Source organism: Melozone crissalis, unplaced genomic scaffold, assembly GCF_028551555.1.
Source record: "Melozone crissalis strain CALT ecotype California unplaced genomic scaffold, PUWL_Pcris_2 ptg000236l_1, whole genome shotgun sequence".
NCBI lineage: Eukaryota > Metazoa > Chordata > Aves > Passeriformes > Passerellidae > Melozone > Melozone crissalis.
The window spans coordinates 161,602-188,079 of record NW_026535997.1 but is presented as its reverse complement, the minus strand read 5'-3'; the positions used below and the strand labels follow the sequence as shown (position 1 = coordinate 188,079).

Genomic DNA, 26,478 nt, shown 5'->3' with positions numbered 1-26,478 from the left:
GCAGGGAGGCCTTTGGGGCTGCCTAAGACACAGGCCAAACAAAAGTTAAAAGTATAAAGCAGTTCTATTTATTGAAGGGTTTTCAGGTACATTTAGGGCTGATGAAGCTCCCCAGGGGCTGCACCCAAAATGGACAATGGGTCATAGTTTTTCACACTTTTATAAGTTTAACCCCCAACATGCCAATGGATCAATCTCCCAATTAACTTCAGTTAACAAAGTCATTTTCACAGAAAGAGTGGTCAAATACTGGAATCATCTAGCCAGGGAGGTGGTGGAGTCACCATCCCTCAATGTGTTTAAAAAAAGACTGGATGTGGCACTTGGTGCCATGATCTAGTTGAGGTGTTAGAACATGGGTTGGACTCGATGATCTTAAAGGTCTCTTCCAACCTAGAAATTCTGTGATTCCGTGATTTACCCCAAGTTTGCTCCCCCAAACCCACTTGTGTTTCCATTTCTCAAGGCCTGAGACAATGAGGTGTCCTTGATTCCCATTTTATGATTTTAACCCCATTGCAAGGCATTTTTCTCTTTGGGTTTCAGGCAACATCACCACTTACAACATTATCCACAAAATTTTCCTTTTAATTCTCAACAACAGCCTCACCAGGGGATACATCCCTTGTGGTGGTGTTCACAGGGGTCCCAGGACGAAGGAAGAGATGAGAATCTTGACTCCAGGTTTCAGAAGGCTGATTTATTATTTTATGATATATATTATATTAAAAGAAAATAATATACTAAAAGAATAGAAGAAAGGATTTCATCAGAAGGCTGGAAAAGGAAGGGAGAGGAATGATAATAAAATCTTGTGACTGGCCAGAGAGTCTAAGACAGCTGGGCTGTGATTGGCCATTAATTAAAAACAACCACATGAGACCAATCACCAATCACCTGTTGCATTCCACAGCAGCAGATAACCATTGTTTACATTTCATTTCTGAGACCTCTCAGCTTCTCAGGAGAAAAAATCCTGGCAAAAAGATTTTTCATAAACCATGCCCATGACACACCCCTCATTAAAAACCCACCACACTGGGACTTTTTTGGCGGGGTTAAAACCTCACTGAACCATCTCTGTGTGCCACTTTCCCTGTGCCATTTCCCGCGTGCCATTTCCCGCGTGCCATTTCCCCTGTGCCATTTCCTGTGTGCCATTTTCCCTGTGCCATTTTCCCTGTGCCATTTCCCTTGTGCCATTTCCTTTGTGCCATTTCCCGCGTGCCATTTTCCACGTGCCATTTTCCCTGTGCCATTTTCCCTGTGCCATTTCCCTTGTGCCATTTCCCATGTGCCATTTACCGCGTGCCATTTCCCATGCACCATTTCCCCTGTGCCACTTCTGTGTGCCATTTCCCACGTGCCATTTCCTGTGTTCCATTTCCCGTGTGCCATTTCCTTTGTGCCATTTCCCGCGTGCCATTTCCCGCGTGCCATTTTCCCTGTGCCATTTCCTGTATGCCATTTCCCTTGTGCCATTTCCTTTGTGCCATTTCCTTTGTGCCATTTTCCCTGCACCATTTCCCGCGTGCCCTTTTCCCTGTGCCATTTCCCTTGTGCCATTTCCCATGTGCCATTTACCGCGTGCCATTTCCCACGTGCCATTTCCTGTGTTCCATTTCCCGTGTGCCATTTCCCACGTGCCATTTCCCGCGTTCCATTTCCCATGTCCCATTTCCCTTGTGCCATTTCCCATGGCCCATTTCCCACGTGCCATTTCCCATGTCCCATTTCCCCTGTTCCATTCCCCCCTCAGCTGTGACGTGCCCCGACGTGGGCAGCATCGCGGTGGAGCACGGCCGCTGGCGCCTCACCTACGAGGTGCAGTACCACTACAACGCCCAGCTGATGCTCATCTGCGACCCTGGCTACTACTACACGGGCCAGAGGGTCATCCGCTGCCAGGCCAACGGCACCTGGAGCATCGGGCAGCCCGTGCCCACCTGCAAAAGTAAGGGCAGGGGCGCCCCAGGGTGGCACCGGGGGCTGGGGTTGGGTTTGGGGTCAGTAAATGCCAAGCTGGGGGGATTCAGGGTGGTGCTGGTGGGTGATCGTACTTTGGGTACAGGATGGGATGGTTTGGTGCAGATTGGGGAGGAAATTGGTGCAGATTTTGGGAGGAAGTCACCAGGGACTGGTTTTGTGATTGGGCTCAATAAATGCCAGCCTTGGGGGTTTCAGGGTGTTGCTGATGGGTGACCATGGATAATCAAGGAGATGGTGTCCTTTGGGTACAGGATGGAATGGTTTGGTGCAGATTTTGGGAGGAAATCCATTCCTGGAAGGGCAGGGAGTGGCTGGGATGGATTTCACAGAGCAGCATCGCCAGGAGCTGGTTTTGTGTTTGGGGTCAGCAAATCCCAGCCCTGAGGGTTTCAGGATGATGCTGGTGGGTAATCATGGCTAACCAAGGAGATGGTGCCCTTTGGGTACAGGATGGGATGGTTTGGTGCAGATTTTGGGAGCAAATCTATCCCTGTGAGGGCAGGTTGGTGCTGGGATGGATTTCCCAGAGGAGCTGTGGCTGCCCCATCCCTTCCAACCTACCCTATCCCTGTTGGAGCAAACTGGGATCATGGAAGGTGTCGTCTCTGCTGTGGGGTAGAACTCAATTACTCTCGTCAGCAGCTGAGGCAGAGACAGCAGAGCTGCTGGAAGGGATTGGGATGCAGGGAGATGCCTGGAAGTGAATCCTGGTTTAATCCCAGCACTTCCCTGGGATCTGAAGCCCTTCAGCTCAGCTGTTGCTGTGGGGTCCCAGCAGCTTCTCTGCCACAGCTGCTCTGAAGTCAGGGCTTTTAAGGAGGGAAAATAAAGAATTCTGCTGTCAAGCCTCAGCTCTCACACAAACACCAGGTTTACAAGGGTAACAGTGTCACCTGCAAATCAAACCCAACGGGGCACGCCAGCAGCTCTCAGTTGTTCTGACACCACTGCTGTGCTTTGCATCTCTCCCTTTGTCAGAGGTGCAGGGTTTTTCTCTCCAAGTGCAGACAGAGGCAGCAAAGCCTCTCCTTCCCTGCTGCCTGCCTTTGTTTGTGGAGCTGTGACTGCTGGTGTGGGTGACAGATGTGCTTCTCCCCCTGCCAGCTCTTCCTCTGGATCCGGGAGCAGGAGCCTGACCTCCTTTTGTTCCCTCAGCCTTATTGCCACCTAAATCCAAGTGACAGCATCTTGGCAGCGCCCCGAGGTCAGCAGCACCCAGCGGGAGCTCTGCAGGCTTGGCAGAGCTTGAAGGCAGAGAAAATGAAGATAAAACCAAGAGTTCTGAGGGGGAGGTTGGGTTTGCAGAGGCTCCTGCATCCCACAAACCCAGCTGGGATCTGCAGATCTTGGGATTTTGGATTGTGGGGGAAAGCTGGGTGTCACTTTTAATTATGAACTTTGTGCCATTCCAAGGTCAGGGCTTGGAGCAGCCTGGCCTAGTGGGAGATGTCCCCACTCATGGCCTTTAAGGTCCCTTCCATGATTCTGTGGGGTTTCTGGGAATCAGGCTTAATGACAGAAAAATATTCCTCTGTGAGGAAGCTCTGGTGTGAAAAACTCCTTTGGTTCTTTCCCAGCCTGTCTTTAGTGTTCCCCTGTATCCTGAAGCATAAATATGAACAGCTCTTATTTTTGTCACCTCATCTTACATGGCTCTGGAATGATCACAATTCCTGGAATTATTTAATGAACTTTCCCACTCCAGCAGCAACTCCTGGTGCTGTGCCTGGATGCATTCCTTCAAAACCCAGCCTGTTCTCTCACTTATCCTTTGGGATCTGTCCTAGTTATCTCCTGTGGGGACCTGCCCACGCCTCCCAACGGGAACAAGATCGGGACCCTCACCAGCTACGGGGCCACTGCCATCTTCTCCTGCAACACTGGCTACACCCTGGTGGGCTCCCGGGTCAGGGAGTGCATGGCCAACGGGCTCTGGAGCGGGGCTGAGGTCAGGTGTCTGGGTAGGTACCTTTGGGATGCTCCTGCGGCATCCACGGGTGTGGGAAAGGCTCCTTGGGAGGGAACAGGGGGTTTAGGGACTGACATCCACCCTGCGGGGTTTGAAGGGGGTGTAAAAGGGAGGCAGAGTTGGATTCCTGCGTCCTCCAGAGGTGTGAGGTGCTGGGAGAGTTTTGGGGTGAGGATAGTTGGTTGGGACTGCAGAGTGTTGAGGTGACAGCCTGGAGGTGAAAGAGGATGGGTGTGGATGGATATTGGGGTGGATTCTTCCCTATAAACAGCATGATGTGGATTGGCCAGAGAAGCTGGGGCTGCCCCATCCCTGAAAGTGTCCAAGGAGAGGTTGGAGAGGATGGCCAGGGATGGTGGAAGGTGTCCCTGTGGACAACCCTTATGTTCCCTTCCAACCCAAACCAATCTGGGCATCATGAACCCCATCCATGCCCAGAGAAGCTGTGGCTGCCCCATCCACAGCTGGAAGTGTCCAAGGAGAGCTTGGACAGGGCTTGGAGTAACCAGGGATGGTGGAAAGTGTCCCTGTGGACAACCCTTATGTTCCCTTCCAACCTAAACCAGTCAGGGCATTGTGAACCCCCATCCCTGCCCAGAGAAGCTGTGGCTGCCCCATCCCTGGAAGAGTCCAAGGAGAGGTTGGACAGGCTGACTTGGCATGGTGGAAGGTGTCCCTGTGGACAACCCTTATGTTCCCTTCCAACCCAAACCAATCTGGGCATCTCCAAACCTCATCCATGCCCAGAAAAGCTGTGGCTGCCCCATCCACAGCTGGAAGTGTCCAAGGAGAGGTTGGATTTGACATGGTAGAGGTGTCCCTATGGACAACCCTTGCATTCCCTTGCAACCCATCCCGGTCTGGGCTTCTCCTCACCCCAAACCCGCAGAGATCCCCCGATGCCCTTTGGGGACACCTTTGCTGGGCTCTCCAGCTGATTGCTGCCGTTCTGTCCCCTCCAGCCGGGCACTGTGGCGTGCCCAGCCCCATTGTGAACGGGCAGATCAACGGGGAGAACTACAACTACCGTGGCAGCGTGGTGTACCAGTGCCAGCCCGGCTTCCGCCTCATCGGCATGTCCGTGCGCATCTGCCAGCAGGACCACCGCTGGTCCGGGAAAACGCCTGTCTGTGTGCGTAAGTATTGTCATTGCTTCACCCTGGGGGGACATCCCGGCCTGGAAGGGGCTGGGGAAGGGGTTGGGGAAGGGGCTGGGCAGAGCTCACACCCCCAAAGTGTGGGGTGGTTGAGGTATGAGGTGGTTGTGCTGCGCGCGCGTTCGGGGTGTTTTGCTATCAAGACTCCATTTTGTTCATGCAGGAAAAAACCTATTCTTTATTCACACAACTCATTTTTATGCAGTTTTACAGACCTCATGTGTCTTTCCAATTGGTTAGTAGCTTTCTGGCTAATTACTTTATTGGTCTGTGTCCATCAAATCTTTCTGTTCTTAAATTCTTGTGTGCGTCAGTACTTGTCATTCCTTCAGCCCTGAGGGGACATCCCAGCCTGGAGGGCCTGGAAGGGGCTGGGCAGAGCTCACACCCTCGAGGTGTGGGGTGGCCATGCACACACCTTTGGGGTGTTTTTTTATCAAGACTCCATTTTCTTCATGCAGGAAAAAACCCATTCTTTATTCACATAACTCATTTTTATGTAGTTTTAGTCACACACCTCACGTGTGACTCCAATTGGTTGGTAGGTTTCTTGCCAGTTATTCTGTTGGTGAGTAAAAGGTATTTTACTTGTCCATCAAATCTTTCTGTTCTTAAATTCTTGTGTTCATCAGTACTTGTCATTCCTTCAGCCCAGGGGGGACAGGGAGAGAGGGAGGGAACAACAGAGTTTGGATGCGTGGGGTGGTGTGGGGTTAAGAGCAGGAGCTGGGATTTTTGGAGAGGGATGTGTGGTGTAAATCAGTGGGATCCTGGCACTCGGCTGCCTGGAGAGGGATGCAGGGAATTCCTGGAGCAAATAAAACCTAAAAAAATCCCTTTTTTTCAATGTCATCCTGTATCTCAACAGAGAAGCCCCAAATCTTTGGGGTTTGGGATTGATGTGGCGGTTTTTATGCTCTCCTACCTTCACATCTTTTTCCAATGAATAATCCACTTTTCTCCAGGAATAAATCCAGTGACATTTCCATTTTGTCCTTGCAGCCATCACCTGTGGCCACCCTGGCAACCCCCCCAACGGCCTCACCCAGGGCTCCCAGTTCAACCTCAACGACGTGGCCAAATTCCAGTGCAACCCCGGATTCCGCCTGGAGGGAGCTTCCCAATCCCAGTGCCTGGCCAACGGCCAGTGGAGCAGCACCCTGCCCTCCTGCCGAGGTCAGTCTGGCCTTCCCTGGGGATTCTCCATGATCCCAAGCCAGAAATCCCTGGAAACCACCCAGGGGATGTGGTTGGAGATGCCAGGGATGCTGTAAATCCCACGGGATTTCCTCACCTCAATGCGTTCTCCAAGGAGTTGGAGCGTGTTGGAAATTTGGGATCAGACCCAAATTTGGGCTCAGAGGGTGTTAAAGGCAGGCACAGATCAGATCAGATTTGGGATCAGACCCAAATTTGGGCTCAGAGGGTGTTAAAGGCAGGCACAGCCCTACAAACACGCCCTGGTGGTCACAATCCATGTCCATGGAAAATCAGGATCTCTCCTCTGCTCCCCCCCAAATCACCTTGTCCAACCTCCTCGTTTATCTTCCCAGGAAATATCTTCCCACAGCTTTGTGCAGAGCCCTTTTCCCTCTTTCCCCATGGGATCAGCACTCAGATTCACTTCCCAAATCCCCTCCCCTCCCTGCACTCCCTCCCTCTGCATCTCCCTAATCCAGGATCTCTGGCCATGCTGGATTATCAATTATTCCCAAAAAAATCCCGGTTTGGGATCAGTTATTCCCAGCTGGATAATCTCAATCCCAATTTGGAGATCCAGCCTCTGCTGCTGGGTGACAACCTGCAGGATTGCCTGGACTCCCTTTTTCACAAGAAATTTTTCCACTCCCACCCTCAAAAATCTCGGAGAAAAAAAAAAATCTCAGAGAAAAAATCTCGGGAAAAAAATCTTAAATCAGCATAAAATCTTCAACTTCCCACCAATTTTTTTTTTTTTTTTTTAAACCCCACATTTTCTGCCTCACTTTTCGCTTCCCATTATTTTCTGGGTGTTGTTCTGTTGTCTGTTTGCAGTTGTGAACTGTTCTGACCCCGGGCACCTGGAAAACAGCGTGCGGCAAGTGCAGCCGAGCGGCCCGCACAGGTTCAGCTTCGGCACCACCGTGTCCTATCAGTGCAGCCACGGATTTTATCTGTTGGGGACGCACGTCCTGACGTGCCAGGGCGATGGCACGTGGGACAGAGCCCTCCCCCAGTGCCTTTGTAAGTGGCCCCAACCCCTCTCCCTGTCCAGCGCATCTCGTGGGGGTCAGCAGGATTCGTGAGGGAAAATCCATCCCAAAAAAAATCCCCACAAAAAAATCCACGTGGGAATGGTCCCAGTGGTTTCAGGAGTTTCCTAGGGAGGGGGTTTTGGGGTTGAGGAGAGGATCCTCCTGGAGGCATTCTCTGTGTAGGGAAAGGCAGATCCCAATGGGTTTGGGGGTTCCAGGTGGAATCCTGATGGGTTTTGGGGTTGAGGAGAGGATCCTCCTGGAGGGCATTCTCAGGAAACGGTGGATCCTGATGGATTTTAGGGTTTGAAGAGAGGATTCTGCTGGAGGGGTTTCTCTGTGTAGGGACAGGTGGATCCCAGTGGATTTGGGGGCATTCCAGGTGGAATCCCAATGAATTTTGGGGTTTGAAGAAAGAATTCTGGTGGAGGAGGTCCTCTGTCTCGGGACAGGCAGATCCTGATGCATTTTGGGGGTTTCAGGTGGAATCCTGATGTGTTTTAGGGTTTGAGGAGAGGATACTGGTGGAGGGGGTTCTCTTTGTGAGGACACATGAATCCCAGTGGATTTTAGGGGTTCCAGGTGGAATCCCAATGAATTTTGGGATTTGAGGGGAGGATACTGCTGGAGAGGGTTCTCTATGTAGAGACAGGTGGATTCCATTGGATTTTAGGGGTTCCAGGTGGAATCCTAATGAATTTTAGGGTTTGAGGAAAAGGGACATTCTCTGTGTAGGGACAGGTAGATCCTGATGGATTTTGTGGGATTCCAGGTGGAATTCCTATGGGTTTTGGGGTTTGAGGAGAGGATCCTGCTGGAGGCATTCTCTATATAGGAACAGGCAGATCCCAATGAATTTTGGGGATTCTGAGTGGAATCCTAATGAATTTTGGGGTTTGAGGAAAGGACCCTGATAAGGACATTCTTTGTAGGGAGAGGTGCATCCTGATGCATTTTGGGGGATTCTGGGTGGAATTCTAATGAATTTTGGGGTTTGAGGAAAGGATCCTGCTGGAAGGCATTCTCTATGTAGGGACGGGTGGATCCTGATGGATTTTGGGGATTCCAGGTGGAATCCCAATGAATTTTGGGGTTCGAGGAGAGGATCCTGCTAGGGACATTCTCTATGTAGGGCCAGGTGGATCCTGATGGATTTTGGGGGTTTCAGGTGGAATCCCAATGAATTTTGGGGTTTGAGGAGAGGATCCTGCTAGGGACGTTCTCTTTGTAAGGACAGGCAGATCCCAATGGATTTTGGGTGTTCCAGGTGGAATCCTGATGGGTTGTGGGGTTTGAGGAGAGGATCCTGCTGGGATAGTGCAGGTGGAGAGGGCAGGAGCAGCTCTGGAGCACAGGGAGAGCTCACCTGAGTGGCTGAGGGTACACCTGGGTGAGTGAGGACTCACCTGAGTGAGTGAGTCTCAATCTTACACTGGGAATTTGGGATCCAGAGTGGATTTTAGCTGCCTTAGGGAGGTGCAGGCAGGAGCAGCCCCACCCCAGCATGACCATTTTGTCCCTTTGGGCACCAAACCAGCTGCAATCCCATTCCCTGCCCAACTCCAGAAATTCCAATTGGCTTGAGCTGTTCCAAAGCTGGGATTGTTCCTTTTGTTTTTCCCACGTTTCTCCCTCCACACCAAATCCTACCAAGCAGTTTTGGACACGTTTTCCTTTCCTTTTGTCCTCTCCTCACCCCTTGCATGGATCCTGGGGAGCTGGTGAGTGATGATCCATGTTCCCACAGCCGGGAGGGAATTCCTGTTAAAACCCCAATCCCAGGTTCCCTCAGCCTCCTTGAGTACAAGGGATCTCCTTCCTCCATTTTATCTCGCAGAAAACGTTGGGATTTGGAGGATTTGTTGACATTTGGAAACCCAGGTCAATTTTACCACTGATTCCTTGGATTCCTGGGTTTCAAAGTTTAAAAAAAAAGGAGATTTTCTTATGTTTTTGTTTCCTGTGTGTTGAACTTCCCTGTGAGGATGGGGAGGCTTTGGCACATGTGCCAAGAGCAGCTGGGACTGTCCTCATCCCTGGAAGTGTCCAAGGCCAGGCTGGACAGGGCTTGGAGCAACCAGGGATAGGGAAAAGCGTCCCTGCCCATGGAAAGGAGTGGCACTAACTGATATTTAAGGTCCCCCCAAGCCAGAATTCTGGATCCCCGGGTGCTGAAGCCGTGTCTCTGTTGCAGTGGTGTCCTGTGGCCACCCCGGGTCCCCTCCCCACGCGCAGATCTCGGGGGACAAGCACACGGTGGGCTCCGTGGTCAGGTACAGCTGCCTGGGCCGGCGCACGCTGGTGGGCAATGCCACGAGGATGTGCCAGCTGGACGGGCGCTGGAGCGGCTCCCTGCCACACTGCTCGGGTGAGGGGGCTTGGGAAGGGCCCTGGGGGGCACACAGACATGGTCACCTGTTCATGGTCACCTGTTCATGGTCATCTGTTCTTGGTCAGCTGTTCTTCGTCACCTGTTCATGGTCACCTGGCTATGGTCATCCATTTATGGTCACCCAGCCACAGTCAGCTGGCCATGGTCACCTGTTTGTTGTCACCCATTCATGGTCATCCCTTCTTGGTCACCTGTTCATGGTCACTGCCATTCATGGTCACCCAGCCACAGTCAGCTGGCCATGGTCACCTGTTCGTGGTCACCCAGACACCATCACCTGTTCATGGTCACCTGTTCTTGGTCACCTGTTCGTGGTCACCCAGATACCATCAGCTGGCCATGGTCACCCGTTCATGGTCACCTGTTCTTGGTCACCTGGTCATGGTCACCCAGACACCATCAGCTGGCCATGGTCACTCGTTCATGGTCACCCATCCATTGTCATCACCTCCCACCCATCATCACCTACTCTTGTGCCTTGAGGAGGAGGCACCTCCCTCCCCTTCCCTTACCTGAACTTCCCTTCCCTGGACATCCCCAACCCTTCCCTTTTCCCCTTTTCTCTTTTCCCCTTTTCCCCTTTTCCCCTTTTCCCTTCCCTTCCTCCCACGCTCCAACCCTCCTTGTTCCCTCACTTCCAGCTGCTCAGGGCTGGCTTGGAGCACGTGGGAATTCCTTCACGGAGGAGAAACATCCCTGGGGCTGATGCTGGAGCCTCCACCTTGGGATTCAGGAATTGTGGCCATGTTTGCATCCATCTCAAAACCAGGGGGGCTCACGGAATCAGGGAATGTTTAATTTGGAGTTCCACTGCTCTGCTGGGGGTGGAATTCCCGGTGAGGGTGACAAGGGACAGGAGCCTCCATCCCTGGTGGCTGTGGTGACTCTGTGCTCTCCTGGCAGGGGGCAGCCAGGGCGTGTGTGGCGACCCCGGGATCCCTTCGCACGGGATCGGGCTGGGGGACGCCTTCGACGTGGGCAGCGTGGTGCGGTTCAGCTGCGAGCCCGGCTACTCCCTGCGCGGCTCCTCCAAGAGGGTCTGCCACGCCAACGGCTCCTGGAGCGGCACGCAGCCCGAGTGCGAAGGTACTGCTGCGACACGGGGCTCTTCTGTGTCCCCAGAATCACTCTGATGTCTCCAGGGCTGTTCTGGTGTCCCTAGGACTGCCCCGGTGTTCCCAGAGCTGCCCTGTTGTCCCCAGAGCTGTTCCACTATCCTCAGGACTGCCCCAGTGTCCCCAGAATTGCTCTGATGTCCCCCGAGCTGCCCCAGTGTCCCCAGAGCTCTTCTGGTGTCCCCAGGACTGCCCAGGTGTCCCCAGAATTACTCTGATGTCCCCCGAGCTGCCCCAGTGTCCCCAGTACTGTTCTGGTGTCCCCAGAGCTGCCCCAGTGTCCCCAGAGCTGTTCTGGTGTCCCCAGAGCTGCCCCAGTGTCCCCAGAGTTGTTCTGGTGTCCCCAGGACTATCCCGGTGTCCCCAGAATTGCTCTGATGTCCCCAGAGCTGCCCCAGTGTCCCCAGAATTGCTCTGATGCCCTCAGCGCTGCCCTGGTGTCCTCAGGACTGCCCCGGTGTCCCCAGAGCTATTCTGGTGTCCCCAGAGCTGCCCTGGTGTCTCCAGAACACCTCCAGTGTCCCCAGAGCTGCCCTGGGGTCCCCAGGACTGCCCAGGTGTCCCCAGAATTACTCTGATGTCACCAGAGCTGCCCCAGTGTCCCCAGAGTTATTCTGGTGTCCCCAGAGCTGCCCCGGTGTCCCCAGAACTGCCCCAGTGTCCCCAGAATTGCTCTGATGTCCCCCAGCTGCCCCAATGTCCCCAGGACTGTTCTATTGTCCCCAGAGCTATTCTCATGTCCCCAGAGCTGTCCTGGTGTCCCCAGAACTGCTCTAGTGTCCCCAGAATGGCTCTGGTGTCCCCAGAACTGTTCTCATGTCCCCAGAAGTGTTCTCATGTCCTCAGAACTTGCCTTTCCTGAGCACAGGCAATGCAGGAGGAACCCCTCGGAGCCCTGGGGGTCGGTTTGTGGTTTCTGGGTGATTTTAATTGAATTTCCCCGTTTCCCCTGGCAGTGATTTCCTGCGGGAACCCCGGGACTCCCAGCAACGCCAGGGTGATCTTCAACGACGGCCTGGTGTTCTCCAGCTCCATCATCTACCAGTGCAGGGAGGGTTATTACTCCACTGGGGTGCTGAGCAGGCACTGCACCGTCAATGGCACCTGGACTGGGACCAGCCCCGAGTGCACTGGTGAGCACTGGTGGCGCCTCTGGTTTTAACTTTTATATTTCTCAGGTTCTGTGCTGCTTTGGTGTGTGGGTCTGGGCTTCATATCAGGGATGGTGAGCTCTGTGCACAGAGCAGGGAGACAAAACAATTCCTGCTCCAGCTGGGCACCAAGGACAAATGAACCAAATCGCAGGCTGCAAACCTGCTCCACATTTAACTGGTTAAACCCCACCTGGAAAAAAACATTCAGGACCATCCCAGGCGTGGTTCCAGCTGCCAGAAATTCTCCTTTTTCCCTTCCTTGGCAGTGATCAACTGTGGAGACCCCGGCGTGCCGGCCAATGGGCTGAGGCTGGGCAGTGACTTCACCTACAACAAATCCGTGGTGTTCCAGTGCACTCCTGGCTTCATGATGGAGTCAGACAGAGCTGCTGCCCTCACCTGCACCAAAGACCGCACCTGGAACGGCACCAAACCCGTCTGCAAGGGTAAGGAACCCTGCAGGACACAAGTTTTGGAGGCCACCAGAGTTTCCATGAAAGCCTGGCTGGGCGTTCCTCATCTCCCTCATTCCACACACAAAGTTTGGCATTTGTCAGGGAAGCAGCAACGCCTTGCTGTGCTCAGGGCTATCAATCTGTGCCTGGCAGGGAGGGAAGGAGTTGCTGCTCTCCTTCAAAGCCCAGGGAGTAAAGTGATTTTGCACAAAAAACTCAGATCAAGCTCAGATGAAATATTGTGTTTTTCCAGCAGACGCTGTGCTGGCATCACCCAGAAACATCTGAAAAATGTTCCCTGCGAGTCTTTTCATTATTCTGAGATGGCTCCTGTGGTTCAGAGATAGAAAAGGGAAATAGGAAAGCAGTGGCTGGGCAGGCTGGATCTGTTTTCCTGACCCCCCAGCACAGATAAAATGTGTGGCAGCATCGCTGCATTCCTTTAAAAATCTGGAAAATTCACCTGTCACGGAACTGATATAAAAACAGGCCACATAAAAACCCTCAAATGCGCTCCAGCTCCTTCAGAGGCTGTAAAGAGCAATTCTTCCTCTCCTTTTTCATCCTCTGCACTGAGCAAATGCTGCAGAAATGATCCAGAATGTGGCCAAGAGTCTCATTTGGAGGCACAGGTTTGGCTGCTCTGAGCTGAAGAGCAGAGCGCTGCAAAAATGTCATCTCCAAACACCCCAGAGTGGGTGAAAACCCGACAGGTTGTGGCTTCAACTGCTCGTCTGAGCCTCAGCCAGGTTGTCCAAAATGTGTGAATCTTCGGGGAAATCGGGGATGAGCTTTCACACCATGTCAGGGCAGATTTTTACCTTCAGCTGGGAACGAGCGTTGACTTCAAAATCGGATTTGTGGAGATGCTGAGGGAAAAGTTCTTCCCCCAGAGGGTGGTGGGGCACTGAGCAGAGCCCCAGGATCTCAAGGAATGTTTGGACAACGCTCTCAGGGATGCACAGGGGGGGATTTTGGGGTGTCTGTGCAGGGCCAGGGCTTGGATGATCCTCATGGATCCCTTCCCATGGGATATTTCATTATTTGGGATTGAACTGCAAACTTTGAAGGGTTTGACCCCACTTTGTGCCAATCCTGGGAGATGCTCTTGGAGAGCAGGAGGTGACTTTGCACCTAGGTGGAATTTGCTTGTTAATGGAAATAATTAAGAAGTGGAGAGACCTGACTCTTCCTTTTCCTTTTCCTTTTCCTTTTCCTTTTCCTTTTCCTTTTCCTTTTTTCCTTGTCCTATTCCTTCTCCTCCTTTTCTTGTCCTCCTTTTCCTCCTTCTTCTCCTTCTTCTCCTCCTCCTTCTTTTCCTCCTTCTTCTTCTCCTTCTCCTCCTTCTTTTCCTCCTTTTCCTCCTTTTCCTCCTTTTCCTCCGTTTCCTCATTTTCTTCCTTTTCTCCCTTTTCTCCATTTTCTCCCTTTTCTCCCTTTTCCTTCTTCTCCTTCTCCTCCTTCTCCTTCTTTTCCATTTCCTTCTTTTCCTCCTCTTCTTCCTTCTTCTCCTTCTTCTTCTTCTCCTTCTTCTCCTTCTTCTTCTCCTTTTCCTCCTTCTTCTCCTCCTCCTTCTTCTCTTTGTCATCCTCCTTTTCCATTTCCTCCTTTTCCTCCTTCTCCTTCTTTTTCCTCCTCCCCCAGCCATCACCTGCAGAGCTCCCCAGGCCATTCCCAACGGGAAGGTGGTGGGGTCAGATTTCAGCTGGGGTTCCAGCATCAGCTACGCCTGCCTGGAGGGTTACCAGCTGTCCCTGCCCGCCGTGCTCACCTGCGAGGGCAACGGCTCCTGGAGCGGGGAGATCCCCCAGTGCTTCCGTGAGTAGCCACCTGCCCTCTCCTCCACCAGGATTCTGCTTCAAATCCAGCTTTTTAGGGCTTTTTCCAAGTTTTTTCCCCAAGCTCTGTGTCACTGAGCAGCTCAGGGTTTAGAGGGATCTTGCTGTGCTTCGTGCCCCGTTCATAAATGGAGTTTTCCAGCAGCTGGAGTGGGAATTTTTGGTGCTATGGGGATGGTTCAAGAGTTTGGAGCCAAAGTCTGGCTGCTCTCCCACCTCCTTCATGGCTTGGTTTTTTGGGAGCCTTGCTTTGGCATCTGTGAAGTGCAGGCGGGGACACAGGTGGTCACTCTACCCCTTGTGACAGAAGGGTGATGCCACATTTGGGATGAATCCAGGCATTTTCCATGTTCCTGCCTACAAAACATCCTCAAAACTGGGTGTTTGACCTCAGTGACTCAGTCTTCTGCAATCAGCACTCCTGGAACTGCCAAAAAAATCCTTTAGCAAAAGGCACCGTGTTGCAGCAGAAGTTGGGAATGTTTTGTGAAGGCTGGGTGGGTTTGATGCAACAGCAAACACCAAAAAAAAAAGAGAATTAAAAAAAAGGAATTAGCATCTCCTGGTGCTAAAGGCAGCTCTGAGTCCCTTTTCCAGCTGCACAATATCCATTTTCATATTAAATCCCACAAAACCCCTCACTGTTCCTCACACCTTTCCCAGGATCCGGGATAATTAGTGGGCTTTCCGTGTGATACAGAGCCAAGGAACAAAGTGACACCGTGCAATTAGGGGAGAGAAAAAAGAGGGGGGAAAAAAAGGCAAATCCGGGGGAGAAGGTGGAAGTTAATTAACAACCATGGACAAAAGGAGATAATTACAAGGAATGCAGCCAGCAGCACCTTCAGCCACCCCTGATTCCCGAGCTGATCATGGAGTTGGATGGGCTGTGATGGGATGTGGCATTCCTGGGGGCTCTGTGGCCACCTCCCTGTCCCTTTGCTGTTGCAGCCGTGTTCTGTGGGGACCCGGGCACCCCAGCCCAGGGCAGGAGGGAGGACAGAGGCTTCACCTACCGCTCGTCCGTGTCCTTCTCCTGCCTGGCCCCGCTGGTGCTCGTGGGGTCGGCGCGCAGGTTCTGCCAGTCCGACGGCACCTGGAGCGGGACCCAGCCCAGCTGCATCGGTAAGGGGGGCTCAGTGAAGGCTTTGGGGGCTCAGTGAAGGGTTTGGGGGCTCCCTTCACCTCCAGTCCCAACCCCTTGGGGGTCCTTGGAGGTCAGGATGGGAGCAGAGGGCAGAGAGGAGAGCGGGGTGACCGTGGTGCTTTGTTGTGGTGTTGTGAGGGTCCCCAGGATGGGGTGAGAGATGGGAATTGACTCCCAAGTTCTCAGAAAGCTGATTTATTATATTATGAAATTATATTAAATATATATTATATTAAATATATTAAATATATATTATATTATATTATATTATATTATATTATATTATATTATATTATTAACTGATACTATATTATGAACTTATAATATATTTTATATATATTATATTAAACATTATTTATTATGTATATATTAATATAATTATAATTGTATTTATATATATAATTATAATAATAAATTTATTATAAATATTATATAAATATATATTTTATATATATACTTAAATATGTATTATATATAAATATACTAATTAAATATAATATGTAATATATAATATATATAATATATGATATATTAATATGTTATATATTATATTATAGTATTGATATAATATCAATCTATTAAACATATTTATAAATATATTATTATAGTTATAAATATAAATATAATTGTATAATAAGTATAAATTATATATATTTATATATTAAATAAAATTACATCATATCATATTATAAGAAAATGCTATACTAAAACCATCCTAAAGAAAGAGAAAGGTGACATCAGAAAACCAGAAAAGAATGAATAATAAAAACCCGTGACAGACTCAGAGAGTCCAACACAACTGGCTGTGATTGGTCATTAATTAAAAACTTGGTTGCTTCTTTCTGCAGCAGGCAGGGATTTAAGGAACAGGAAGATCCATGTGTTCTCCTTGTTGCTGTGTGTTCCTTCAGAGCCAAATCCCATTTGTGTTCCAGAGGTACAGCAGGACCCGTGTGCCTGGAGGGCTCTGAGCTCTCCCATAAATCCCTTCCCTGTTTTTAACAGATCCCAGCCTCACGACGTGTGCAGATCCTGGAGTGCCTCTTTTTGGGATGCAGAACAATTCCCAGGGATACCAGGTATGGCCGTGGACGATGGGTGTGCCACAAAGCCAGCCCTGCTCGGTCCTTGGCCTGGATTCACGTGTCCTCCCATGGACTCCTGTGTTATCCTATGGATTCATGTGTTCTCCCATGGATTCCTGTGTTATCCCATGGATTTTTGTGTTCTCCCATGGATTCAAGTTTCCTCTCATGGATTATTCTGTTCTCCCATGGATTCATGTGTCCTTCCATAAATTAATGCCTCCCATCATGGATTCACATGTTACCCCATGGATTATCCTGTGGATTCATGTGTCCTTCCATGGATTCTTGTGTCTTCCCATGGATTAGTGTCTCTTCCCATGAATTCACATGTTATCTCATGAATTCACATGTTATCCCATGAATTTCTGTGTTGTCCCATGGATTCACGTGTTCTCCCATGGATTCATGTCTCCCCTGATGCATTAATGTCTCCTCCCATGGATTCATGTCCTTCTTCCATGGATTCTTGCATCTTTCCATGGATTATTGTCTCCTTCCATGAGTTCACGTCCCCTCTCATGGATTCTTGTGTTATCCCATGGATTCTTGTGTCCTTCCATGGATTAATGTCTCATCCCATAGATTAATGTGTCCTTCCATGGATTAATGTCTCATCCCATGGATTCATGTGTCCTTCCATGGATTCCTGTCTCCTCCTGGGAGCAGGACACCCCAACGTGCTCCTTTAGCCCTCTGAGTGGGTTTGCACAGCATTAATTAGGCAGTGCATTGTATCTGAAATTAATTACAGTGCTAATTAATAGTTGCTGCTATTCACATTAATTCCCATTAATTTTCAGGCCAAATCCTGCAGGTGCTTTTGCTAATCCCATCTCTCATCCAGCAGGAAATCGTTGGAATGGGGACAAAAATCCCACAGCGGCTCCCTTGGGGGGCTCCATTCCCACCCATTCCCTGCTGGGATAGTGGATGGCAGAGTGGATCCTTCCATTTTCCTGCTAATTAGTCACCTTAATCTTGAAGTTTAATTAATTTATTTTATGTTTAATTAATTTGCAGACACCATAAATGGGATTTTTGCTCAGCTGGGAGTGGAGCTGCTCCTGTGAGGGATGAGGTGGTGACAAGGGGATGGAATGAAAGTCTGGGAATCCCTGGGAAGCTGAGTGATTGTCTCCTGTTGGGACAGGTGGGAAGCATCCTGTTCTTCAGGTGCCAGAAGGGATATCTCCTGCAGGGCTCCACCACCAGGACCTGCCTGCCCAACCTGACGTGGAGCGGCGTCCAGCCCGACTGCGTCCGTGAGTCCTGGGAATGCCAACAGGGAGCTGGGGCCCTCAGCCAGGCTCTGCAAAAGGAATCCTTGCAGAAAATGTGTGGCATTTTAGGGAGAATTGGGGATTGCAAAGGCAGTTTTTAGTCTGGCACTCAGTTCTGGGCTCAGAGGTGTTTCAGCACCTTTTGGTTTTGTCTTTTTCCCTTAAAAATGGGGGTGGCCAATCCTGATTTTCAGCTCATCAGCTGGAGCCAGGTTCAGCTTTAGCCAGGAAGAGAAACCCAGCATGGGAAGCTCTTCCAGCTGGGAAAAATCCCTGTGAGCTGTGGTGTAGAACCTCTTCCAGGAGGGTTCCCCTGTTGCTGTCACCGTGTCACTTCTCACCCTCCCCGTGCCCACCTGGGTGGTTTCTCTCACCTGTTCTCCCTGTCCCCTCCAGCCCACCACTGCAAGCAGCCCGAGACCCCATCCCATGCCAACGTGGGTGCCCTGGACCTGCCCTCCCTGGGCTACACCTTGATCTACTCCTGCCAGAGCGGCTTCTACCTCACCGGGGGCTCCGAGCACCGCACCTGCAAAGCCGACGGCAGCTGGACAGGGAAGCCCCCCATCTGCCTGGGTGAGGGGCTGGCAGCACCAGCTGGGCTCTGAGACCCTCCCCAGGCTCTCAGCTTGTGGAGATCCTGGGCCTTGAGGTCCTTCAAAGGTGGTTTTCAACCTGCAGATAAACTCAAGATTCAGTTTTGGTGTCAGAACTCCAAGGAAGGAGAGGGGAGGTGTTTTCAGCCTTGATTTTGTTCCCTTAAAAGTTGTGGGATGGCCCAGCCTGATTTTCGCTTGGTGGGAGGGTCTCCATCACTGGTCTCCATTGCAGAATCCCAGAACATGGTTGGAAAAGGCCTTTGAGGTCATCAAGTCCAACCTGTGACCCAACACTCAGGTGCCACCTGCAAAGAGTCACCTGGGGATCTTCTGGGGAGTTTTTGGGTCTAGAAGAACCTGTACAGGACAAAAATTGTTTATCTCCCCCACATTTTACCTGCCACAGAGTCTTGGATGAAGAACTTGTTCTGATCCATGGAAATGGAGCCCTGTGGCTCTCCTGGAGTGGGGTCACTCTGGACACTTGGGGTTGGAGCAGAGGGAAAGGCAGGACAGGCTGGGGACAGTGGCTGAAAGGTAGAGAGGGACCTGAGGGTGCTGAGGGACAGGAGCTGGCCATGAGCCAGGTGTGCCCATGGTGGATCAGGGATGGACCAGCAGGAGCAGAAGAAGGATTGTCCCCTGTCTTGGGCACTGGTGAGGGACACCCTGAGTGCTGTGTCCAGCTTTGGGCTCGTCCATCTGGGACATGGAGGGAATGGAGAGTGTCCAGGGAAAGGAACAGAGCTGGAAAAGTCCTGATGGAGCTGAGGGGGCTCAGCCTGGAGAAAAGGAGGCTCAGGGGGGACCTTGTGGCTCTGCACAACTCCTGACAGGAGGGGACAGCCCCAAATTGGGCTCTGCTCCCAGGGAACAGGGACAGGAGCAGAGGGAACGGCCTCAGGCTGGGCCAGGGCAGTTTGGGGTCGGATTTTAGTGAAAATTTCTGCACAGAAAGGGTGGTCAGGCCTTGGCAGGGGCTGCACAGAGAGGTTTGGAGCATCCAAGGAAAGCCTGGACGTGGCACTCAGAGCTCTGGGCTGGGTGACAAGCTGGGCATTGGGCACAGCCTGGGCTCTGTGACTTTGGGGGGCTTTTCCAGTCTCAGGAATTCTGGGTGGGCAGTGCCAGACCCCAGAACAGCACAGCATAGCATAGAATAGAATACAGTACAGTACAATGCAATGCTATGCAATACAATACAATACAATGCAATGCGATACAATGCAATAATGACCAGCTGTGCTTTGTCCCCTGGGCGTGGCACTCAGAGCTCTGGGCTGGGTGACAAGCTGAGCATGAGGCACAACTTGGGCTCTGTGACCTTGGAGAGCTTTTCCAGCCTCAGGAATTCTGCGGGGGCAGTGCCAGACCCCACAATACAATACAAAGCAATGCAGTGCAATGCAGTGCAATGCAATGCAAAGCAATGCAATTCAATGCAATGCAATGCAATACAATACAATACAATGCAATGCAATGCAATGCAATACAATACAATGCAATACAATACAATACAATACAATGCAATAGTGACCAGCTGTGCTTTGTCCCCTGTCCCAGCCGATGTCCGGCCCAGTGGGAGACCCGTGGGCACCGCGCGGGAGCCGCCGCTCGCCAAGGCCTCAGGTGAGGCTCAGGGGGCTCCTCCCCGTGGGCACAGCCCTAAAACCCCCTCAAATCCACCCTCCTGAATCCCCTCCTCTGTGTGAAAAATGCCAATCGCTTGTTTTTAACATTTTAAAAGTTTAATGGTAATAAAAGGGTTATAAAAATAGTAATATAATTTGAGTAATAATGATTTGGACAATTTGGATTAGGACAATATGAGACAATAGAGACAAAGAGTTATGTACAGTCTGGGTATCCAAAAAAGGACACCTGTTAACAAAGGATTAACCATTAAAAGCAACAGCCTGTTGCATATTCATACACCTCATACACGATGCATAAATTCCATTCAAACACAGGATTCTGTCTGGTCGGTCCCTACTTCTTCCTCTGAATCCTAACAGCACCTTAGAGGTGGGAAGAAGTTCGTTTCTTCTGATAAGAAGAATAAATTCTGTTTCTCTGAAAGATTTAGGTGTCCTGTGGCTGCTATCTCAGTGCAAGTCTTTTCTTTAAAAAAAAGTATCCTACATAGCATAGTTTCTATTTTAACGTTTTTTATATCCTAAAACTATATTTACCCACTACTTAAGAGAATTAATACAGCATCACTTTCTAACACAACACATATAATATTAATGTTAATATTTGAGAAAAGCCAATCATAAAATACATGCATTTTTCACACTCTGGAAACTGCCACATGCCCCATCCTATTCCATGGACAACAAACAGGATCCTTACAGGAGCTGAACATCAAGATCCATATTCCTCCCCACAGCATTCCAGCCCTTCCTGTACATTTATCCTTTTTTATTTTAAGCTTTCCTAATAAGTTTATTTGAGCTTTTCCTAATAAATTATTTTGGGGCTGGTTTGTTTTTTAAACTATCCTTGTGTTTTTGGTCACAACAGCCAAATTAAAGTTACTGGTTTTGTCTTTGTCCCTCATGGTGATGGCTCAGAGCAGGTGTGATTGAAGATACTTAAAATACAAAATATTTTTGAAATATTAAATATTTAAAACAATCTAATTATTATCAGTGAATTCAAAGAAAGACAGAAATCCTGCTCTGTTTTTTTTTTTTCCTGAAAAAATGGAAATGCTGCTGGGTATTTTTTTTCACATCTCTCACTGCTATAATTCCAGTGCCTGCAGATGTGTTTGCAAGGAATTCCCTGTGGAAAGGCTCCTACGAGTACATGGGGAAGAAGCAGCCAGCCATGCTCTCTGTCACCAGCTTTGACCCTGCCACCAGCAAGGTCAACGCCACCTTGATCGACCACAGCGGGGTGGAGCTCCAGGTGTCAGGTGAGGGACAGACAATGTGACCTTTGGGAGGGGGTGGCATTGGCACTGCCAGGGCCGTTCCCTGTGTGGGAACTCAGCACATCCCTTTGGATGTCCAGAGTTGCCGAGGACCCCATTGCGGGGCTCAGAGACCCTGGCACACAGCCCACAACACCTGGGGATTTGATTGTGACCCCTGGAGCAAGTTACCAGCATTGTATGAGGACCTGAAAGTCACACAGGTTTGAATGGTGTAATAACAAAATGATCACAGGGTGAAAATAAAGATTTTAGGATTTTTGGTATGGGGGTTATGGGGACAAGATGGAGGAACTTGGACGTTTCCAGCCTTTCTCCGTCTCCTTCTTGTTCTCCATTTTCTGCAGCGATGTTGGCACTTTGGGATTGGTTTAGAGTAGAAGTGCACTGTGTAACACAGGTGATGGGTATTGGGAATTAAGTGTAAATATGTTATAGGTAGTTTGTAGTATAAAAGGACAACACAGAGTGCCTGTGGCTGCCCTGCTGAGCAGATCTCGGCTGGGCAGAAAGAAAATTTTATAGATAAGAATTAATAAACAACCTCAAGACCAAAAAGTGAAGAGTCCAGACTCATTCTTCAGTTGCACGGGCCGAAACAGAGACACCCTGCACATCTTAGGGCAGAGAATATCAACAGCAACACGAGAGCACTGCTGGGATGTTGTGATAAAAGCCAATTCTGGATTGGATAGGTCATATTTTATGGGATTATCAGAGGTTATATTATATATAACACTATAAAATATAACCTATATCTATAATAGGTTCTATTTTATAGTGTTATCAGTACTGTGTCAAATCTTACTGGTGGACAATACATTCATGCTTAATTTATGGGTCAGTACAAGGTATTTTGCTTGTTTGTCAAACTTCTGTATTTTTAGTTAGTTTACATATTTTTTCTACTGATTCTCATGAGACAGCTCTTATTGTTTATACTGGTGCAATTATTTTTCACTCTAGGAATAGATCTTTATGTTAATGAATCTTTCATACCAAGATTGTTTTCTCATGGGAACTTGCAGCCATTAATTTAGGCCTGATTTTATGAGGCCTTTCTTTTATAATTTCTCTTCCTGTCTGCATCACTGGGACACCTCTAGGGCTGTGTCCAGTTCTGGTCACTCATGGCCAGAGAGACATTGAGGGGCTGGAGTGTGTCCAGAGAAGGGAATGGAGCTGGAAAAGGGTTTGGAGAACTCCTGATGGGGCTCAAGGGGCTCCCCACAACTCCCTGACAGGAGAGGGGTCAGGCTCTGCTCCCAGGATGAAACAGCCTCAATCTGTGCCAGGTTGGATTTTAGGGAATATTTCTCCATGGAAACACCTTGAAGCTGCCCAGGGATGTTTGGAGTGCCCATCCCTGGAGGTGCCCAAGGTAGGACTTGGAGCTTTTGGGTAAAAACCATGAAATTATGTGAGCTGGACTTTGATGATCCCTGGGGGTCCCTTCCAGCTCATGATTCCATCAGTGCTCCATGTCCCTGCCCTCCTGAATATTAATTAAATATTGAGTTGAGTCCTTTCCCATGTGGAAAATACCTTCAGTATCCTGGGCTGTGTTTCCCACCACCAACTCAAATCCTGACGTAGTTTCTCTGCTCTCCCACTCAATTATTTCAAACCAGAGCTGACAAAATCCCATTTTTTTTCCAGGGATTTACAAGAAGGAAGACGTGCACCTGCTGCTCCAGGTGTACCAGATCATGGGGCCACTGGAGATATTTGCCAACAAGTTCAGGAATGACAAATGGGCCCTGGATGGACACGTGAGTGAACAAAACCCACCCTCCCATGGCTGTCCCAGCCTGGATTTCCCTTCCCTGGAGCTGAGGGATGATTCCCAGAGCTGGGAGGGGACATGTGGCACTTTTCCAGCAGGTGACAGCTCCTCCTGCAACAGGGGGTTGGTTTTATTGCCCTGGGGTTTGGAATCCATCATCTCCCAGATAATGCTGGAGGAGAAACCAACGGGATTTGTTCCCTGTGGATGTTTTACATCTGCTCAACATCTTGCTGGAAAAGCTTATTTTCCCTACTCCTCACCCTTTACCTGTGTCTGGGAGTTTCCCAAGCCCTTTAGGGATCCAAAGGAGCTTGGAAAAAATGTGGATCCAAGTGACCCATGGCCACTTTTTCCCCTCTCCCTCTGGAATCACCAATGTCCTCTCCAGTTTATCACAAACAAGATTTTTTTAGCTTCCCTTCCTTTGAGAATGGAGAATTTTCAGCTGTAGGGCAGTGAAACTCCTTAAAAAATGCCAGAATTTTCTGGGGAATTGCATCAAATTAATGCACTTGGAAGGGGCTGGGGTGAGCTGGGTATTAAATTCAAGGAAAAGTTGGATAAAACCATTGATTTCCACTCTCCACAGGTCTCGTCAGAGTCCTCGAGTGGCACCTTCGTGTACCAGGGCTTTGTGCGTGGCAAAGGCTTTGGGCAGTTTGGCCTCCAGAGACTTGGTAAAATTCTTTGGATTTGCACTTTTCCCCTCAATTCCAGAAGCTCCATTTTGGCCTGGTTGGGGGTTTCCAGACAGGGAATTTTTCTCCAATCCCTCGCTTGAATTTTCGGCGCTTTCCGAGTTCTGCTGAGCTTGGTGTGAGGTTTGTGGGAGACAAGCAGCACAAAACAAACAGCAAAGGATAAAATTTGTAATTTGGGAGCAAAATGAGGGATAACCAGGCTGCTGTCCAAAGGCAGGGAGAGTTTGGAAGCACAAACAACACCTGGATATATTTATTTCCATATTCCCAGATCCCTGCCAAGCCCAAATCCCATTCCCACCACAGCAAGTGTCTCCATCAGAAATCACAGAGGCTCTTGGGAGCTTAAACCCCCCAAAGTTTAAGCTCCTAAATACCACTTAAAGCATGGTTTGAGCTCTTTAATCCCTCAAGATTGCTGGAATCTCGTCACCTTTATGGATGCTCGTTATTGCAGCATTTCAGAGTCTCCTTAAAGCCCAACTTCATGCATCCAAGTTGGACATTTTTGGCAAAATAAATCAATTTATATATCTCTTTAATTGCAGATGTAAATAAATGATGAGCCCTAATAGGCTGGATTTCCATCCTTGCACATCCCTTTTTAAATTCCATTTTCCAACACCACTTCGCTCATTTTGCTGCTGGTGCCACCTGTACTTTGAGCCAAGGCCTTTTCCCCCAGCAAGGGTTTGGAAATGTGGGAAATGTGAAAGGAAAATGAAGGAAATGTGTTCATTTCTGCTGTGTTGCAGACATCAGCATGATGGAAAATGATCCTGAATCCATAGGCCACCACTTTGCATCCAACAGCAGCTCCGTGGCAGCCGCCATCCTTGTGCCTTTCATCGCCCTGATTATTGCAGGGTTTGTGCTTTATCTCTACAAACACAGGTGGGTTTGGGACAAGAATCCCAAAAGCTGAAAGAAATTCAGGGATTTCAGAGGAATTATCAGTGAGCTGGGCTTAAAATCATCCCCTTTAGGGCTGGTTTAATTCAGGAGGTGGGACAAAAACAGAAGGTTTGGAAGGTTATTGCAGGGTTTGTGCTTTATCTCTGCAAACATGGTTTTGGGGCAAGAATTCCAAAAGGTGAAAGAAATTTAGGAATTTGAGAGATATATCCGTGAGCTGGGCTTAAAATTCCCACCTTTAGAAATGGTTTAATTCAGGAGATGGGGCAGCAACAAAGAGGGTTTGGGAGATTGGGAGAGTAATTCCAAAAGGTGAAATAAATTCAGGGATTTGAGAGGAGTATCAGTGAGCTGGGCTTCGAATCCCCCTTTTAGGGCTGGTTTAATTCAGGAGGTGGGAAAAATAAAGCATTTCTTTGGATTTGGGATTTGGGAGAGGAGAGCAATGGTTTTTCTGGCCATTAATGGGATTTGTGGCCACATTTGGGAGGATAAAAAGCAAATTCCCCCCCTCCCTGTGGCTTTGAATGTGGTGTAAATTCAGTTTTGTCCTGATCAATGCTGCAAACCCCCAGATGGATTTTCCTGCCCCATCCCCACAGGTTTCCCCTGTCACTGCCCCCCCTCAGGGCTGTCATCTTGATTTCTTAAGATTTTCTAAGCATTCTGAGTTTACATTCATGTAACAAACTTTCTCACACACTTTCTGTAAATAACTCATTGTTTTGCATTCTTTTATGGAGGAGGAGAAATTTGCTGGACTGTTGGTTTGTCCAGCGTCATTGGAGAGGTGGCACTGTCACCCTCCAACCCATTGTCACTTTTGGAAACCTATAAATTTTAGAATCAGAAGATAAATTTTCAATTTTTTTATCTTGAAAGCAGCGCTGTGTGTGCATTGTGTGTTCCGTGTTGTGTAGTGACATCACCTGTGTGGGTTTTGTCCCCGATGCCACAGGAGGAGACCCAAAGTCCCATTCAACGGCTACGCCGGCCACGAGAACACCAACGTGAGGGGCACCTTTGAGAACCCCATGTACGACAGGAACCTGCAGCCCTCAGACATCATGGCAGGCGAGGCCGAGTTCACAGTGAGCACGGTGTGCACGGCGTATAGCGCCGTCCCCGCGCGGTGAGTGGGACACGGCCACCCCACGGTCACCAGTGGGCCCTGGGGGCTGTGGGGTCCTGGGATGAGGGGAGGTGGAAGGGGTTGGGAGCATGGAGTGAGTGGGGAGGTGGAATGGGTTGGGGTTGTGGAGTGTGTGGGGAGTTGGAAGGGTTTGGGGTCATGGAGTGTGTGGAGTTGGAAGGGTTCTCTTCGGATCATGGAATGTGTGGGGATCATGGAGTGCGGGGAGTTGGAAGGGTTTTGGATCATGGAATATGTAGGGTGTTGGAAGGGTTCTCATGGGATCATGAAGTGCAGGGAGTTGGAAGGTTCTCATGGGATCATGGAATGTGTGGGGAGTTGGAAGGGTTTGGGGTCATGGAGTGAGTGGAACTGGAAGGGTTTTCATGGGATCATGGAATGCAGGGAGTTGGAAAGGTTTGGGATCATGGAGTGCGGGGAGTTGGAAGGGTTCTCTTGGGATCGTGGAATGTGTGGGGAGCTGGAAGGGTTTGGGATCACGGAACGCATGGAGTTGGAAGGGTTCTCTTAGGATCGTGGATTGTGTGGAACTGGAAGGGTTTGGGATCATGGAGTGCAGGGA

General features: G+C 49.7%; 1 pseudogene; it reads left to right on the top strand.

The window, feature by feature from the left end:
- The window catches only part of LOC128949461 (CUB and sushi domain-containing protein 2-like), a 139,713-nt pseudogene extending 113,814 nt beyond the window's left edge, over nt 1–25,899 (top strand).
- Nucleotides 25,900–26,478: the final 579 nt, after the last annotated feature.